Raw genomic sequence first — 20,846 nt, forward strand, 5'->3', positions numbered from 1 at the left:
GTGGAAAAAGTTTAAGAAATTTCTAGGGAGAAGAGAAGATTCATGTCAGAGACTTAGGGGGATCACCAGAGTTAGTAGGCATGATCTAGTAGAACAACAAACAAAGACGCTAGATAGGAAAGAGGAGAACCGGATGACAGCAGTTTCATGAAAACCTAGAGAGAAGAAAGTACCAAGAAGAGGGTGATGAATAATGTCTAAAGCTGAAGGGAGGAAAGGAAGTCAAGACATCTGTTATAGAATATCTTCTCCAGGAGGAGAGAGGGAGGGAAAGGGGAAAGAGGGCGGGGGAGGGAGAGAAAGAGACAGAGACAGACAGAGACAGAAATAGAGACAGAGACAGAGAGATTGAGAGAGAGAGAGAGACAGAGAGACAGAGACAGACAGAGACACAATCAGAGAGATAGAGACAGGGAGAGAAAGGGAGAGATTGAGAGAGAGAAAGAAGACAGAGACAGAGACAGAGAGTGACAGAAAGAGAATGGGTGGGCAAGATATAGGATAATAGATTTTTGGATTGGATTGATCAAGGTGGAGATGGGAGAGTTCAGGGGTTTGGCTATAGGCAGTAGGAAGGCAGGGAGTGATTAAAAATTAGTTAGAGAAGAGGGATAATGGAGGGGGCAATCTATTGGGGAGGACAGGATGGGATGAGATGACCCTGGAATGTTGAGGAGTTTGCCTTGACAAGAAGAAAGGAAACTTCTTTGTGTGACACAGGAGTGCAGGGGGAGTTAGTGGCAAAAGGGATCTGAGTGATGAGAGATGAGGTATGGAGAGAAGAAGTAAATGGTCATAATTTTTTTCAGTGAAATATGGGGCAAATTTCTTAGCTGACAGGGCAGAGAGAAAGGAGTTACAGTATGCTTCAGAAGGGATGAAAATGTTTGCAAATGCTCCTTTGGTGAGATAGTCAATTGATTAGGGAGGTACAGAAGGATTCCCTTGCTGTAGTTAGAGGCCAATTGAGATTATGTAACATAAACTTAGGTATTTATTCACCACAGTTTTGTAATTTTCTTTAGCTTCATTCAGTAGCACATGGTAGGAGTGATCTAAGGTTGAGATTTGGCATGGCAAGATCTTCAAAAGATAAAGGCACAAGAGACTCTAGAGAAGAGGACAATGTAGAGTTAAACCATTTCAACATTTCTCCAAGGGATCAATATGGGGAAAAGAAGAAAATGTAATAAGTACAGAGGTGATGGCCTGGAAAGAACTGAGAAATAGAAATATTGGAGGTCATGCTGATGACAAAGTGTAGGGTTTGGAGTTGAGAGTCAGAGGGAGAGATAGAATGACAATAGATTATGATTAGATAAAGGAATTTCAGAGTTGATGAATATGGAACACTTTTGGGTGGTAGAGTTTGCTCTCAGTGAGTTCTTAAAACCAATTAACTCACAGGTCCAGTCCAAAATTATCTACCCATTGACCTTTCTTTCCTTATTGAGTACTGACACACTAATATTCTCCTGGTCCCTGCTTTCACGTACTGTATTTCTATCATTTCTTATTATTGGACTCAAGACAGTTAGAATACTGGTAAGGAGATGAAGGAACCAGTATTTGGGAACAGGTACCCCTGCTCTTGACCTGCTCAGATCGCAGCAAGCAATACCTAATCAACCTACTTATCTGCACAGAAAAGCTGGCCATACAATTGGATTCATGTTATTGAAGTATTTCTATTGAGATTCTTTATACATCTGCTTGGTAATGACCTGCCACACAGATAAATGGAACAGATAAATGGAATAGACCTATTCTAACCTCCATCATACAGCCAAATCCAATCTCAGTACCAAATTTGTCTTTAGTCCCAGCTTTTCTTCCAGTGTAGAACGGTTCAAATTGTTCATAGAAAATAAGAAGACTAAGGAACATATGGTGGCATAAAGTTACTGTCAAGGGTAGGCTGACCAATATTAGGGAAAATGTCAGGGGGAAGAAACTAGCTAATAGACACGTCACGACACATGATGGAATTTTGTTGCCTGACACTATTTTTTCCTTTATTGAATATTAATTTCTTATAAAAATTCTGAGAAATTGCCATGAACAAAGCAGACATCCATGTAAATCATTGCATCATACTTATCTTTTGCTTTGAAGCATATGTCCCACATTTTGAGATTTAGGTGTCCTCATCCTCTATGAAACTTGTAATTTTGGAGAGCTATCAGAATCTGCTCTCAAAGTTGTTATCTCATAATCCTCTTGAAGAGCTGTCTTGATGTCTCAAACATGATCTAATATGTTTTTGCAGCCTAGAAATGGCAAGCCAGACGTCCCTGAAGTTTTTCCAGGCATTAAACAGACCCCTTAGTTCCCAGATTATCTTGGTCCAATGCACTCTATGCTATACAGGGCTAGGTTTTCACCATTTCTTGTGCCAAAGAAGCCTCCTATCTTTCAAATGAGTATAGAAACAGAATGAAGTAATGGAAAGTGCATTTCAAGTGAAATCAGAAGAGATGTGCTCTAGTTTTGGTTCCATCATGGCCTACCTACATAACTGACAACTAAGAAGTCATTGAAACTTTCTGGGTCTCAGTTGTCTTATGTCTAGGATGAGAAAAACAAGAACTATAATACCTAGTTCATAAGGCTTTTGTGAACAAACAACTCCTTAGCTTTAAAGAGCTATTTAAATGGCTGCTATTATAATTTGGTGTCAAGAAAAGAGTGAAAAAAAATGAGAGTTTTATTAAATCCAGTACTGGCTCTAGGGATATGCCTCTTTGTGTATATGTGTGTATGTATACGATTTTTTAAATGTCTCTGTTAAACCAGAACTTGAAAAAAAAGTCTGAGGATTTTAAGTACTAAGTAGATATTATGCCAGTAGTTCAATCAACAAACATGATGAAGATTTTAAAAAATGAAACATTCTATACTCAAGTAGTTTACATGATTTCTAAAATTTTATAGTGCTTTAAGGCTTGCAAAGCATGGCATTATGATATTTTATATTATATTCTACTATATATTACATATTTGACTTTCACAATAACACTGTGTATATAGTACATACAAAATAGAAATATGGATACATGTATATTCATGTACCTAGTATTTTTATAACACTTTAAGGCTTACAAAGAGCTTTTACACATTTTTAAATTATTTTATTGATATTTTATGAATGCATATGTATGTTTATATTTATATACATGCATAGATATGCTACAGGTATCACATTTAAAAGACAGAGTTTCTGAGAGGTTACATAACATACCCCCTCATAATTGTTGGAAATAAGATTGAAAACAAGGTTTCCAATGCCTACAAATCTAGAACTATTTTTTACTCTGACACTCTGAGCCTTACTTAATGCTAAAACCCATTGGTGACCTTCAAGGTTTGTTTTTTTGCGGGGGGGCAGTGAGGCAATCAAATTGCAAAGCACTGTTAAAAGAGATATTTATGGTTCCCTTGGCAAAGAAAATCTTCCTTTTCCAAAAGAGAGACTCCATTTGTTTTTTTTGGGGGGGGGGTGAGGCAATTGGGGTTAAGTGACCTACCCAGGATTACACAGCTAATAAGTGTTATGTGTCTGAAGTCAGATTTGAACTCAGGTCCTCCTGACTCTAGGGCCAGCACTCTATCCACTGCGCCACCTAGCTGAGCCAAATAGCATATATATATTTTGCTAGGCAATGGGGTTTAGTGACTTGCCCAGGGTCATACAGCTAGTAAGTGTCAAGTGTCTAAGTCTAGATTTGAACTCAGGTCCTCCTGACTCCAGTGCCAGTGTGCTATCCATTGCAACACCTAGCTGCCCCCAAAAGAGACACTCTGAAGAACCAAATGCATATATTGGATACAGGTACAGAAAATAATTTATTTTGTCTTTGCTTTTTTGTTGGCATTTGAAAGCCACATAACAAGACTTTTATTTAGGTCTTTGGTAATTTTTCTTGGATATATAGAGTTTTAATTTAGCATGACTAACATATTGCTTCTGTAACACTGTGATTCAATAAATTGACTCACCTCTAGCTTTTATGATGCAGAATACTGGAAGATGGCACTTGTTACATTTTCCATATTATAATTTTTAGCTTCTTTGAGGAATTATAATATGACTTTTTACTTTTATCAAGGTTATTTAAAACATTCAGCATAATCCAGTAATTGAAATGAAAATCAATCCCGGATGAATTCCCACCTCTTTAAATAATTTTCTAAATATAATTCTTCACTGTTGTTTGCCTTGGTAGTCACCCATATCCATGTATTCATATAACACCTATCAAAAATATCTAGGTAGTTAGATTAATGAGAAGAAGATTGAAGAGGTTAAAGGAAATAATAGCTCACTAATGAGTCTTTCCTTGACTTGTATTTTTTATTTAAAAAAATGTGGTATGAAAAATAATTATCTTTGGCCATATGGCCTTTCAAATCAAATTTATCAGAGAAATGTAGAGTTTTATGCATTTTTCCTTCCTGACTTACAGTGTTCTCAATTTAAATGCTTTTAATAGCTATGAAATTAAAACCTAACTTATTGCATAAAATATTAGATTGATAATTTAAAATGCACTGACAATATTTCACATTATTTAAATCAAATTAAGTCTTAAAATCTCTTTAAAATGTGAATTCAACAAGGTTTATATTCTCTAAACCCAAATACTGTACTGAGACTGAGAACTGAAAGAGAGAAATAAGCAATTTCTTGTTCCAAAATGCTATTAGGTAGAAAAACATGGACAATTTAGATTGCAAGTTATATCAGATACCAGCTTTTGACTTCATTTTTGTTCTTTGTCAAATTTTTAATGTTCAGGGAAAATGGCAAGTATAGAACTCAGGCTATCATATGTGTGAGATACTGATAAGCACTGAAGGAGATACAAATATGAATATTATAGGATCCTTGCCCTCAGGAACCATAAAATGTACCAGGGGAGAGTAAGGCACATGCATAAATAATTATAACATGACACTGACTCTGACAAGTGGATATAACTGGTTCAAAATAATGTGTTATGACCCTAGGCTAAAGACACTTCTAATGTTGTAAAAACTCCTGTCCTTATTACCTATCTCTCCCCCTTTTCTCCTGTGTCAAAGGAAGTTGCATGCTAATATGGGTTCAAAACCTGAATTGGCCATTTACTTTCTGTATAAGACCATGGTCATAAGCCATTTAATCTCTGTGGGTGATCATTTCCTCAACTCTAAAATGAGCAGCTTGGTTCCTTATAAATTTAGAAATGTGATCCTCCAATTCTTCCTAAGGTTAAACCTATTTCTTTGTTCCTAACTGCTCCAGTGTTTTTTTTTAAGATTTTTCCTTCAACAATAGTTGCCTCTCATGAATTTCCAGTATTTCTTTCCACACTGTCTCCTTACTATCTACTCATAACCATGCCTACAAGTCTTCAATCACAAAAACAAACAAAAAAACGAAAACAGAAAACAGCTTTTCTTAAATCTTTGAGTCCACCCATCAACTTTTCCATCTTTTCCCTCCCCTTCCATCCAAACTTCTTTAAATAATGGTCTACTCCCAAGGTTTCCATTGTCATTCCATTCTTTCTCCCTTAACCCTTGTAATTTAGATTCTTAACTCACTACTCAATATAAGATCTTAGCTCACTCAGAGGTCCCCAATAACTTCATGATCACTCTGAAGTATTTGATACTATGGATTATACTCTCAATCTGACTTACTGGGAAAAAATTGTAAATGTTTCTTGAGAAGTTTTGTATTGTAAAGGGAAAAAAGAATACTAGAATTAGGAAATGTAGGCACCAGCTTTGGGTTTGCCTATAACTATGTACAGTGGTGGCAAAGCATATTAGAAGAAACTAGATTTGAAGTAAGAAGACTCAGATTTAGATTGTGACACACCTGCCTCATCCCCACCCCCACCTCCCACCCGGTGGAATGTGCTTGAACTCAGGAGAGTAACAAACCTAAGCTCCAGTGTGCTAGCCTAAAAGATAAAGGATTTAGACTAAATGATCTTTTAAGGTCCTTCCTATGACTAAAGCCTACTCTCCCTTGGGACTCAAATTATATAACTTCTCTGCATCTCTGTTTCTGCATCTATGAAATAAGAAAATTTGATTAGCACTCTCCATGGAGACTCTCCAAAGATTCTATGAAGACTTTTGAAATGTAAGTCACAACTAGAAAAATAAAATGTGTAAGTTAGGTATGGAGGAGGGGTGAGAACAGGATCTGGCCACAATGACCTGGAAAACATCAGACAACCCAAAACTGTCATGCAATTAAAAAAAAAAGAAATAAAACTGAATTTGATTACATGGGGTCCCTCACAAATCATCCTGGGAAGAAATCCTACATGACTTCCACTTTTTCTTCCTCCTCTAAGATTCTATCATTTCTGGTAAAAAGTCTTGAATAGGCCATTTTATAGTAAAATATAAGATCTCTGTGGGTAGAATCTAATTTGTTTTTGCTTTTGTCTCCTCAGCACCTATTACTGTATCTTATGCCTAGGAATAGCTTTTTATTTAGTTGAATTGATTTGAACAAGTCTTAAAAACAGAGGTTCCATAATCCAAATTAAATCTGCAAGCACAAATCAGAATATTTCTCTTGTTAAAAAAAATCAGCAAAGGGTTTCTTAGTCAACAGTAGAAAATATCTAAATACACAGGGAAGAAGTAGCTAGGTGGCACAGGGGGTAGAGCTTTAGACTTGGAGTCTGGAAGATCGGAGTTCAAATATGGCCTTAGAGATGTATTAACCAAGTGACCTTAGGCAAGTCATTTGACCTTTGTCTGCCTCACTTTCCTTACTGGCAAAATGGGGATATTGATAGAACCTACCTCCCAAGGAGGCTAAAATGAGACAATATTTACAAACTGCTCTGTAAACCTCAAAGTACTATGTATATGTTTATTATTATTATTATTCTATATTTTGCCTATGGCATGAAGTTATTATGGAAGAAAAAAGAAGAATAACTGTATGAGTTAAACTAAAGAAGACACATGAGAGTCAGGAGTGATGGAAGAAGGCATATATAAGAGAATGGTGAATAAGCTTGAAGTTAAGAAAGACACTTTAAGTTTAACTTAGAGACTAATGGTAAACCAGTGAATGATCAGGTCACAATAAAACAGTTTGAACTTTATTTCCTTTGTATTGTAAAAGAATGATAAATTTAGGTCAATACACTTGCCTTGGGAAAGGGGTTGGGGATGTCAGCATGTATACTTTCAGTTGAAAAGAAGTGTCAACCTACTTAGCCTCAGGGAAATTGGGAAATGGTAATGGTAATTCTAAGAGCCAGGTCAATACTAGTTCAAAAGTATCTCTCCTTCCACTAAGGTTCAATATCTCTGTAAGGCATCTTCAAAACAGACACATTGTTTTCCCCTTATATATCGAGAAAATCCTGTAGTTATCATGTGGGTTCTGTTGTTTCACCTGGAGGCAGATGTAAGGAAAAAATTGCTGCTTTTCCTGACATGCTGCTATGTGTCATATAGCAAGGTTTAAGAACAGTGTGTTTAATGTGGCCTGTTTAGAAATTCACTGAAAAGAAACATTTGCTTCTGGAACTGATGATTAGGGAAGGAGAAGTAACAATAAAAATAAAAATAAAAATAAAAGTCAGCATTGCAGTCTTAGAATTATATTTTTGATATATTCTAATTACAGCTTTCATACTTTCTTTTATGTCTTTTGTAATCGATTTTTCCTGACAAAATCAGTCATGCTTGTTTTTAAATAAACTTATGGAAAATATATGCAGTTATGTAAATAAAATATAATTAAATGCAACTCTCATGTATAAATATAAATTCACATTTATGAAACATTTCAATTTCCAAAGTGGATTCTGAACAGAAAAGTGCTATCTTCTGACAGTTCTCTAGTTCTGATCATTCTTCCTTGGTTCAGAATTCTATTATATGTTCAGATTAGTTACTTATAACCTATCTTGCTACTGTTCAAAACTTCAATCATCTCTTCTGGTTCTACTCACAGCAAACTCCCCATCTCACCTTCCTAATGATTTTAGTAGGTGAAGTGGTCAAAGATAGTATTTCATCTATTAGAGAAAAGTTCTCTCAAACTTTGCAAAGGGAAGAAGTTTAAGGTATGTACAAGATATTGGTGAAAGTTAAATTTAGCAAGTCATTTTAATTCACAGATAAGAAATTCCAGTTCCAAATGCATTCAATTAGACTAGCTTCAAAAATTATCACTCAATAAATGTGACTATTTCTTATCCTCCTTTTCAATATGGAATATCTTTTTTGATTGCTGTGGTGAAATCATGCTTTATCTATTAAACATTAGTTTCTTGGCTTCTACTGAATACACATTTCATTCATTCATGCAGAAGCTCTAAAAAGTATAAGGATTGGTGAAACTGATAGAATGGGAACTTTAGTGATGCTTCAGTAAAAACTATCTTCTGTAGCACACTGGTCCAATCCAGTTGAATCATAAAGGTCATCTATTCCCATCAAGCAGCATATAGAAAATTGATATTAGTAATGACTAAGATTTTCTGCCACTCTCTCCCTACCTTGGTGTGCTTCACAGAAAAAAAAAAATAATGTGAAATAGTGTTCAATTCAGAGTGTGAATTCTACCTGTAGTTAAAATAGTAATGCTATTTTAGCTAAGAAAATATACTTCCCATAGAGAAATTAAAGTAGAAAATCTAATCTATCCAATTCCAACTTACTGACAATAAAAGATCATTGTCATAGTGTGAAATAATATCATATAAGGAGGAAATCCACTCTAAGAAATATGTTACTTTTCTATTCTCACAAAAGACATTTAATGAGAAAAGAATGTTGACATACTTAAACACAGAATGTGGAAATGAATTCCTAGTTAAGATTTACACAAGGCACCATAGACAAGATATGCAATGTAAATCAACAGGTGAACCATTTAAAATACATATATACATAAATATATATATGTACATATATTTATATGTATACACACACACACATATGCTTGTGTGTGTATATGGTTCTCTGATGGAATATCTATTATAAAATACCAGTTTTATTCCAGAACTTTAGAAAAATACAGACATTTCAGGACTTTCTAACTTTGACATTAAATCATGGACACACTGACCTTTGTTCTAGCAAATAATACAATGCCTATGTAGTGCTTTAGGCCCATAAGTGCCAAATATTATGTACACTAATGACATAAACTATAGATGGAATGTTGGCAAAAGGGAGTTGTCAAGTAAATTGAACGCCGAAAGGAATACATAGATTTTATATTTTTTTAATGCAATGAGGAATGAAATTAGAAATGTTAAATCTTTACCAAATTCTGTTGGTGTGACTGGCATGATAGGTTTTCCAAGTACTTCCATGAAAATTAATCTTTGGTTCCATTACATTTCTAACCTGATTCATTTCAAATACAATTATACTTGCTGAGTGAAGGAGAAAAGAGGACAACTTTGTGTATGAGGTCCTGAAACAGTTAAGATAATAGAGTTTATTTAATGCCTACTTTTCTTCAGAGAAATTAAAAAAAAACTTGTCTACATATATCTATGACATGAAAGGTCAATGAAATTATTTTTAAATAATTTTAAGTGGTAGACACAAGTAAATTGGACCAATAACTGTCATTAAATCTACTGTAAAACATATGAAATCATTGTTATCCTTTCATAGATCTATAACTTTCAATTATTATATAAAAATGATACTTCCATCATTGTTTATTCTTATTCATCTCGTTATTAATAATATTCATATGGATATTTCATATTCAAGCAAAATCTTTCAGTTTCTTAAATTACGAAGAGTAAAGTTAATTATTAGCTGACAAATCTGTTCTCACAACTTATTTTCTAGGGCTAAGAGTTTGTGAAGAACAAAGGCATCTTGTCCTTTATTCCATTACATTTTACTTAAGTGAAAAAGTTAACAATAGTCCTTGAAATTTTGTGGGCAAGGGTACATTTTCAAAGCACAGTAATTATAAAAAATTAAATATTTTCTTTCTTCTTTCAGAGAATCAATGATTTGACCACCAGAGAAGAAAATTAAAACTGATGTCATAAATATTGAAAGTAGTGTTTCTGATTTTTACTTTTTTTTTTTGCTGCCAGGCTTCTTGTCACTTATTAATCTGATTTTGCACCAATAAGGGGCCTTTATAAGCCAATGAATAACAAGTTTAAAACTGGTTTTGAGGGTTTTCAAAAAAAAACTTCTACATGTCAGGGCAGCTATGTGGTACAGTGGCGAGAGTGCTGGCCCTGGAATCAGGAAACCTGATTTAAAATCTGGTCTCATACACTTTATACACTCACTAGCTGTGTGATGCTGGGCAAGTCATTTAATTCTGATTGCTTTGACACTCTAAAAAATTCTACATGTCACCACAATATACTAGAGAATCTAATTATCATTGAAAAGAGTCACCCTTTTCAGGTTACATCATAAAATAATATTTTCTTCCCCCTTGTCTGAATAGTTGGACATGCACAGTTGATCTTTTAAAGTTTGAATGGCTGCATATTCTTATTCACATAGCCAGTCCTCAGAGGAAGAGGGTTCAAACCCAGCTTCTGTCACTATCTGTTTGATCTTGGTCAAATAATTTCTCTGCTTTGGGTTTTAGTTCCCTCGTTTATCAAAATCCTCTAAAAAGCCAATTCTATGAACCTATGCACACAATCTCTTCATGTGGGCTTCTCATCCATATCTTGCCAGAGAACCTTTTTTTTAACAGTTAACATGAAGTGTAATACTCATACTATCCATTTGCTTTTTGTTCTCACTACAAAACCAGCCTTATTTTTCTGGTCATATATGTCCTTAATGATGCATTTTGTTGATGTTTGTGATGGTTCATAGCCCATGTAATTTTTGTAATAATCCCCTAATGGTACACACTAATGGAAAGTATAAGTGGGCCAGATAATTCAAAATAACTACACATACGTTCTCAAAATATACACAAAGGTATTCTTTTGTTAAATGTTTATATACTTACATTTATGTATGTATTTTTGGAATTTTGTAACACTCCAAAGACCATAATAGACAAACACTAAAAATCTGATTGTATAGCATAGACAGGAAGAAATGGGAGAGGAGGAAATGTAATTCTTTTGCTAGGGGAACAAAGGAAAGATGGAAGAAAGGAAGGAAGAAAGGAAAGGAAGAAGGGAGGCAGGTAGAGGTAAGAAAAGATGTAAGCTACATATATAGCTTAGAAATTACCAAAATTTTGACAGTGATATCAAACCCTTTTCAAGTAGAGAATGAAATGGAATCCCATAATGTTTCTACACATCTTTTTCATATATGTGTGTGTGTATGTGTGTGTGTGTAATATAAATTTCTTGTGTATAATTTGTTTTATGTTGTTTGTGTTCCAATTTAACATAAAACATTTACTAAGCACCTAATGTGTTCATGTGACTGATGTATTGTGAGGATAAAAACGCAAACAAAAACATTGCTATGTTCTAATAATAGAGTAGAATACTTAATTATGTTATTGTGTGAGAAATCAATTGACTGATTAGTATCATATCCTTCTAGTGTCCTTTTACTGTTAGTTTAATGAAGTATAAAATAATAAGTATGATCTATTATACATCTTCTCATCAACTATATTCTTTAATTTCCCTCAACAGCTGGTCAATATGAGAAATGGTTTATTTGTAATCAACAAGGATAATGGAAGGAGTCAGACAGTAATGTAACATTTCTATAAAATTGGAGTTATGAAATCTGATAGCTTAGCTTTTGTAGAAAAGCTGTTGAAAAGAATTTAAGGAGAAAATCTAGTCATCTAAATTTACTTCCCCTTCTAAGTGAAATAGCCATATCATTTTATTAAGTATGAGAAAAAGCATTTCAGAATTTTAGTGTAATTAGTCTTTTAGCACATAAGAGACATTCAAAAACCAAATTAAGCATTTTATCTCACACTTTAAAACTGATAGATTTAGTTTATTTATGCCAAGAAAATCAACTACAAAATTCCTACTAAAGGGTATTTTATTTTGAGAAGTATCAGTTACTTAACCTCACTAGGAAAAGTTATTTGGGGCAAGTTTAAGGCAGGTTATTTGACCAGTCTGACTGCTATTACTCACTTTACATTGGGGATTATTTTTTTAAGCTTTCCAGTTGTGCAGAAAATTATTTTATAGGATGATAAATTTGTTATCCTTTCTTTCAAGGGAACCAAGGAAACCCACACCATCACCATTGAATGTTTCATATGTTTGAAGTTGTCTACCCTCTCCTCTCTTTTTTTGTTTTGCCATGTAGTGTGCTAACTGGCTATCAATTGTTCTATTTTGGTGAAAACTTGAGTAAAGAAGAAAAAATATGGTAATGATATTATGGAGAAATATTACAGACAACAAGATGGAGGAAAATCCAACTTTCACATCCTACAAATAATAGTGTATTTTGCACAGAGGAGGTGGTTAATAAGTATTATAAATTAATCCTCTTGTGATATTAGGGAAATAGTATTAAGTGAAATGAAAGCATCTGGAAACACTTGCAAAATCAAGAACAAATCAAAAGCCATGCCACAAAGACATATGTAAGATGTCTGAACTTCAGTCTATTAAACTGATACAAAAGTCAGCTGTTTCACAGTGAGATTTTTTTTTTAAGTCACACTTTGGGTGTGTATCTTTGGTGGCATTGCTGGTGTGTCAGGAACAATTTTTTTTTAATTAACTTGAACAAATTGGTCAATTGTACAATTGCTATTTTGGATTGTTGGAAGAGGTTGAACACTGTGAAGATTTCAGTTGCCTGGAACTCATGAAGAACAATTTGCTTGCCCCAGTTGGTCTCACTATTGCAAAGAAAGGAAGATTCTGAAATGGAGTGATGGTATGATTTATTATATCAACTAAATAACTTCAAATATAGTTATAGAACTACTCCAGTAAGGAAAATGATGCACAGAATGATTGGGTAATTCAGTTAGATAAGTTTCCCTTAACCATTTGAGGTAGATTTGGAGCTCATAAAATATATGCAAAATCTAGTTAGCAAGTAAAGTTCATATAAGAAACCTGTATTATCCAAACTTTTCTAAGCCTCCACAACTGGGTGGTAGTTGTTGGTATTGTTGTTGTGTGATTTTCACTTTATTCCCCACAAGAAACTGGCAAAGACTAGCTTCCCACCTTGAATATTAATACTAAGGTTCGTTTTTTTGTTTGTTTGTTTATTTGCCTTGCTTCAAGGTGGAAATCATGATTTTACTAGTTTTGGTTACAATGAAGGCATGACTAAGGAAAAGGTTGTGCATCATTGACCAAATAACATTCATATAATCTTTTCTACTTTCTTGGAATAACAGAAATGCTAGCCTGAATTCCTGGCACTCTGACCCACCAGCCAAATGAATCAATAGAGGACAAATAGAACAAAAATATTTGAAAGGCTTGGATGTCTATATACATCTTATTAAAAGAAAAATAAATGACCATTTCTTGGAATTTAAATTATTTGAAATGAAAGAGCAATTTGCATATGCAATAAGTGAAAAATGAATTGAAGGCTATGACTATTTCATTATAACCACCTACCAACATAATAATTATGAGTAAGTTAGAGGGTGTTTTTAGATTTTTTTTGTAGAGTTATCTATATTGGATCTGTACTGCTGTGTCATCTAGCTTATAGTGAGTTAATGAAGTACATTAGGTAGAAGACTAAAAAACACTGAATTTGGATTTAAAGGACTCAGGTTCAAATTCCAGTTCTGCCATGTATTATCTATGATATTGGACAATCACTTAACTTTCAGGGCATTAGTTTCTTCAGGAATATAATGAGGAAAATGCATTAGAAGGAATTACAGATCTAAATCTTGGTTCCTAAAATTACTCTGCCTTGGTTTTAAATACACAGAGTAAATTTAAGTTATAAGTAGGATATATTTCAGTGACTTTTAAAGTTCCTATTTTGTTTGCTTTTATAATAATTTCTCAGGATAAGATGATCAATCTTCAAGGTGCAATGCATGGAGACCTTTGGAAATATGCCAATGATCTGCTGCCCAATGATTCAAAGACAATAAACCACTTCATGATTTATGAAGGCACAATACCTGAAGACCTTCCATAGAATGCAGAAAAGAATAAACTATGGCAAAGATGAATTACTATGATGAAGCTGACAAGGTTTTTTTTTTCTTTCATGGTAAAATAATGTATAATCATTTTATACAAAAATTTAATCGTAGCTTCGGTCAATGTGGTACTATCACCCCAACATTGAGTTAAAAATATCTAAAATTTAATATAAAGGGAAAAATAATATTAAATTAAGTTTTTTTAATTCATCCAAACATAGATTTATGAAACATTTTGTGAGCAATCTTTTACTCTTCTTTTCCCTCTCTGTTGGTGTTTACTTATTTTCAGTCATAACTGACTCTTTGTGACCTCAATTGGGATTTTCTTGGCAAAGATACTAGAGTGATTTTTCATTTATTTCTCCAGCTCATTTTACAAATGAGGAAACTGATGTAGACAAGATTAAGTGAATTGCCCGGAGTCACACAGCAAGTCAATGTATGAAATCACATTTGAACTCAGGTCTTCCTAATTCCAGACCAGACACTTTATCCACTACTCCATCTAGCTGCTTAACTAAGTGCCTAAGACTGGAGTCTGTTAAGACTAATTTGATTTATGATGCAACTTCCATATATGGTGGAATAATTTCACAAATTTCATAATCACAAATCACAATTCATCCTATATATTGCTACTATGATACAAAATTTGTAAAAGAGTGTTAGTAATTCAAGATGGGATCTCCTTTCCTCGGTAACCATATTCTGGAGTTTCACAGACTCTGAAGTAGCAGAATTATCCCAGGCAGAGTAGTAAGTCATTGGATGGGTGGAGGGGCTAAAGGACTGGGTGAAACCCTTGGGTTCACCCCATCTCTCTGTTCTTAAAATATGAACTGAAAATAAAACATGGATCTCTGTCAAATATTTCAACTGCCAGTGATAAGACAAAGATAAGATAGACTGCCATAGACTTTGAGTTTTTAGGAATGGATTGATGGATTTAGAGTAAAATGAAAGACACAGAACACTTGTCCCCAGCCCACTTCATTTCAGCTCAGGTACTAATATAATTTTAGAGCTGAAAAGGGTCTTATAATGGACATCCAGTCTAACCTCGTCATTGTATTGATGAATTTACTGAGGTTCAGAGAGTAGTCTGCTGAAGATCACTCTACAGTGTTAGCAGATGCAGAACTCTAATGTGGAATTCCTAATTCTGATACCATTATTCTTTCTACTATATCATAATCCTCTCCACTAGAATATAAAAAAAAATCTTACTGATTCAGGGAGAGGACAAATTTTTGCCAAAATTGCACTGCTAGGCCTTTTAGTGAAAAACCATAACTTTCTTGTAACTATCCATTCAATCCAGAGAAATGGAACTACAAGGTATGGGAGTAAAAGGCCACATTTTGCAAGGGCCCCTGGCATATGGTTTGAAACAATGCAGTCTGATTATTGTTGCTGTGACTCCCAAATTATGGACAATTCTGTAAAAAGCCATTATGATTACCAAAAATGTTATATACTCTTTATCTGTGTGTATAAATATATGTATGTATATATATATATGCTATTATACATATATTATGCATATATGTGTATACACACAGTCAATAGTCAACATTTGCCTGTTTAACTTTCATGACTTCAAGTATTCCAATGACTTTCTTAGTAACATCATTTTAACTTTCCCATTAGTAGCTACACACATGTGTGGCTATTTGTAGTACAGGAGTACAGGAGAAGAAGACGGAGGAGGAGGGGAGGGAGGGGGTAGGGGGAAGGGGAGGACAGAGAGAGAGAGAGAGAGAGAGAGAGAGAGAGAGAGAGAGAGAGAGAGAGAGAGATGACATGATGAGCAAGTTTATATTCACAAAAAAAGAAGACAATATTCATCAAAGTGTTCAGGAATTCTCTCCAGAAAGTGTTAAAGTTACCTCTCAAGTGCCAAATGAGGGAATTGAAAAAATGGAAAAGTGGCTAAGTTTGTGTGTTAATGAGATATTGGTCAAACCATCCTCTCTCCAGCAAGCTCATCCTGCTTCACCTACTGCCCCATGCCGTGGGACTCCTGACAGCCAGCCTGCCCCAAATAGTATGGGCACCACAATGTGCTGGTGTTGAAGAGCTGTCCTATCCTCACAATGGGGAGTGGGTGGGTGGGGACTCACTCTAAGGCATGCACTGTTCATCAAGGAACAGTGCATCCATTAAGTGTTGCTCTTCCCCCCCTTTTTTTTTTACCTCTGGGTTCTTCTGATATGCAGCTCCTGCCCCTTCCCATCCCATCCTGCTTTATCTCTCCTCTCCCGTGTATTTTATGGGTTATTTCATGGTTACTGTGTTAGGAAAAGCGCATGTTATCAGAATTAATGTTTTGTGATAAAGAATTATATACAGAATAGCATATTTTCAGCAATCTCTAGTGAAAGATTGTAGTCTTTGGTGCTTGTGGGAACCTAACCTCCTATTTCCCATAGGTTTAATGTAACAACATGCAAGTTTTTTACTTTTGCTCCATTTTCTTGGAAAGTTACCCCAGGGAAAGTTGAGGATTGACTTTGTGACATATGTGTGTGTTTGTGTGTGTATATGTGTATGTGAGATATATGTATATCTCATCTACATATATGTATATCTCACATACACACTATCTCTAATTGAAATCGTATGGACTCTAAAATTAGTTATCTTGATGCTATTTTTCCATATGATCAGATAACTTCCAATCAATCAGCACTTATTAAGCACCTATCATTCACTCTCTGCCAACTGCTTGGGATACAAAGACAAAAAGGAAAAATGTCTGAACCATATGAAGTTTCTTTGATCATCCAAACTCGATTGCTCTTTGTCACCTGAATATGCCCTTTGCACTCTTAGCTCCATGTCTGCTCAGAATAGACCCTAGGTCTAAATTTCCTTCCCACCTTTGATTTGAATTCTCAATGAGTATGAAAAGCTTAATTTAAATGGCTCCTCTGGAAGCCTTCCCTGATCCTCCCAGTTCAGGGCTCATAGAGAACTTTTTGTTACAGCTCTTTGATACAGTTGTCCTGTCATATTGTATAGCAAAGCTTTCTTAGGATCTGATACTTAGAGGTGAGAACGAACTTAGAACTCAAGTTCCTTTCTTCCATCCTTTATTTTAAAGGAACTAAGACCCAAAGTCATGAAGTGAGTTGCCCATGAATATTAGTAGCAGAGCTCATACACAAACCAAAAGGCCTTTGAGTCCAAATCTAGCACTTTCCACTATATTAATAAACAGATTCCTCTTTAATAGAATACTTAAAGCAGAATCTGGATACTACTTCTCAAAATATTATATAAATGGTAACTGTTAAATTAAGGGTAGAATTAAAGTCCTCTGGAATCCTTTCTATATAGCCAGTTCTAAGGTTCTCTAAATATTTGTTGAAAGAATGATTGAAATTAAATTTGTAAAAATGTTAATGTTGTGGAAACTTTAAGATTGAAAGATTTGTTATAAGTACTGAGTCATATACCAAAAAATGTGATCCAAAGTGCTTCTTTTGCAATTCTATTATGTAAAATTATTCAGTAAATGTGATACAATATTTCATCATTATATGACATTGAATTTCTAATTAGATTTCTTAAAAGGAGGAGGAGGAGGAAAAAAAAGGAGGAAAAGAAAAAAAGAAGAGGAAGAGGAGAAAGAGAAGGAAAAAGAGGAGAGAAAAAGAAAAAGAAGAAGAAAAGAAGAAGAAGATTTTGAAATAATTATCTTCTCAATATCACCAAAATTATTTACTTCAAATGACTAACAATAGTGTTAAGGAAATCTTATTCTATGGTCCATACTCATTGAAATTGTTTTCCTATCCTTAAGTCATGCAGGGGTGATTGAAGTAACATAAAAGTATAGCTGCTATGTCAGAGAAAGTTATTTGTTACTTTCTGCTCAATCTATAGTTTTTATTACTCACTAGAATTGAATATCCTCTTATCTTAAGTCATTAGGGAATAATATAACATAACTATTTGAAGTACAACTAATTGACACAATACACTTGATATATATATATATATATATATATATATATATATACACACACACACACATATATATATATATACAGATATATGTATATATGCATATATGTGTGTGTGTGTGTATTCCTTACTATAGCCATTCAATAATTGCCAGAAAGATCTATTGCATCTAACTTCTCTGAAATTCTATTCAAGTCCCTAATCTGAATTCTTTCTAAGTAGATATTGGAATTCATAGCAAAGTGTTTTTTTTTTCTTTTTGTAGTAATGCTGCTTTTGGTCTTGGATTGGTTGTTTCCTTTATACTTAAACAGGACCAAAATCACATCACTATATTGGGGTCAATGTACAGTGTGTCCGACTGTGACTGATTAGACCAATATGAGCTTGGAAGACTCTGTCACAGGTCAAGCACAAATGGCCCCTTTAACATTTTGGATTGAGATGTCTCTAAATTTTCATGTCTCATGTTTCTTTTGAGCTGCTGAAATTCAGTTTTCCTCATAGAGCATGGAACTTTCCTTTGATGTGGGCATGCCATGCTAGCCAGTCCTGTCCCAGTGTTTTCCATATCTCACAATCTATACCAAAGTTCTTCAGAGAGACCTTTAAAGTGTCCTTTTATCACTTCTTCTGACCTCTGTCTGAGTGCTTGCCATGTGCAAGTTCTAAACAAAGTAGTTATCTAGGCAAACATACATTTGGTATTCAAACAACTTGGCTAGATAATAAAAGTTGCCCTCTCTGCAGTAGAGTTTGAATGTGTGGCAGTTCAGTGCTTTCTTGAAAGGAACTCAATGTCCCATCTGTTATCTTTCCAGATGATATTCAGAATCGTCCTAAGATAATTGCAGTGATATAAATTAGAGGATCTTAGTGAAATATTTCTGATTTTCTCGTAGAATGTAATTACTATGAGTGTAGGAGCTTTCATTTTTTGTCTTTTTATCTCTAACACCTAGCACAATATCTTACACATATTACTTTACATACACTTGGAATTTAATAAACACTTGTTTAATTAAAAGTTTTGATGAAATAGTGAATTTGCAACTTTTCAACAAGCTTATAAGCAACTATGCTAAATTGGCACAGCATACACTGTTGTCTGGCATAGAAAGCTCACTAGCAATTAGTCAGAGATACCAGAACACTTCTGTGATAGTCAAGGGGAAAATAGTTGTCTAGTGTCATTTAAGGTCAGATATGACTCCTGACGGTAGTGAGGATGGTTGAATTGGTTTGCAATGGACCATTTTAACTAAATAGATTCTACAATTTTGTTTCTTTCTCTAATTACAAAAGTACCACATGGCTGATATGAGTACAATTTATTTTGTTTTACTCAGACCGTGCTAATTGTGCATTTTTAAAATATTTATTATGCCAAGATTTATAACCTTCGAAGTAATTGATTCTTGTCCCCTCTCCAACAAGGTGTTCTTCAGTTTTACAATGGATATGGACAAACAGAAACAGAAGTAATAGTAGAACTCAGGAGGCAAGAAATTATTGCTTCAGCTTAAGGATACCTATGGAGAGGTAGTTCACATGTAACTACAACTCCTATTTCTCCCTTCATCTTAGAATATGTAACTGTGGAAACTAGTTACAGCTGTTTCTGCTCCTAGTGGTGGCCCTTCTGCATTTCTATTTATATTACTGGTCTAGTAAGGACCAGGCAGCTAAAATAACCTGAAACTATATAGAAATGGTTTGTCCAAGTTTCCTTTACTCTATCAGTAGTTTGAGTGCAAAACTGATTTCAGAACAGACTTCTTTCAATTTCGCTTTGTCCACAGCTCCTATACCTTCCTGTTTTTTATGCTTTAGTAATTCAAACAACAAAAATATCCAAAAATATCCAGGTGAAAATGTCATTAAATATTTCAAAATTTAAAAAAAAATCCCCAGGATGGTGTTAACTTTGTTAGTAAGTTAATAATTCATTATTTAGTCAATGATACAGTAATTAATGAAATATTATTTAGGTGTAACTCTAAATCCTGCAATTTGTGTATTTAAAGGAGAGGCTACAGTATACTTTAAAAACTGTGAAGTTATTTGTGGAATGGAAAAGCTTAAAAATTCATATTTCTTTTAGTGAAGTTATTAATGTATCTTACTGGTAAGTGTGAGGACTATTTAAATATAATGTCAAACAGAACTATCTAAAATGCTGAATCACCACTGGAAATAAACCTGCCCAGTTTTGAAGGGATGTTTTATTGAATGCATTATGGTTATCTCATTGAATATAGAAAGTCTGGCGCATAGGACCTCTAGGTGTGAACATCTGAATTAAAAAGATATGGAAATGTGTGAGGAAAATACATATTCAGGAGTCAGTTAAGGCCATTGAGCTGATATGAGGGAAGAAAAATTAAAAATGTTTAAGTTAGATATTCCTAGCAAAAGCTAATGTTATTAAGATCTACTTCATAGTTTCATGTTAAATTTCTTTTCTACAAGTGTAAATATTCATAACTGAAATTAAAGGACCAATAGTGAAACAATGAGCTATTTTAATGTTTGTAGTTTCTGTAACATTTAATTACAAAAGGGCAAAGCAGATTATCATATAGAGTAGAAATGTATTATATCTTCAGCTTCATACATGTTTAACCAAATTTGGGCCAAATAGCTTCTTTAACTTCAAATTCTATGTAGCCACTAAGAAGACACTAATTCATTTACTTAAGATAACTTAAAACATGACTTATACAATAATTACTATAAATGTTTCAGGTCT

The sequence above is a fragment of the Vombatus ursinus genome, unplaced genomic scaffold, assembly GCF_900497805.2.
Source record: "Vombatus ursinus unplaced genomic scaffold, bare-nosed wombat genome assembly UNPS02004868.1, whole genome shotgun sequence".
NCBI classification, from domain to species: domain Eukaryota; kingdom Metazoa; phylum Chordata; class Mammalia; order Diprotodontia; family Vombatidae; genus Vombatus; species Vombatus ursinus.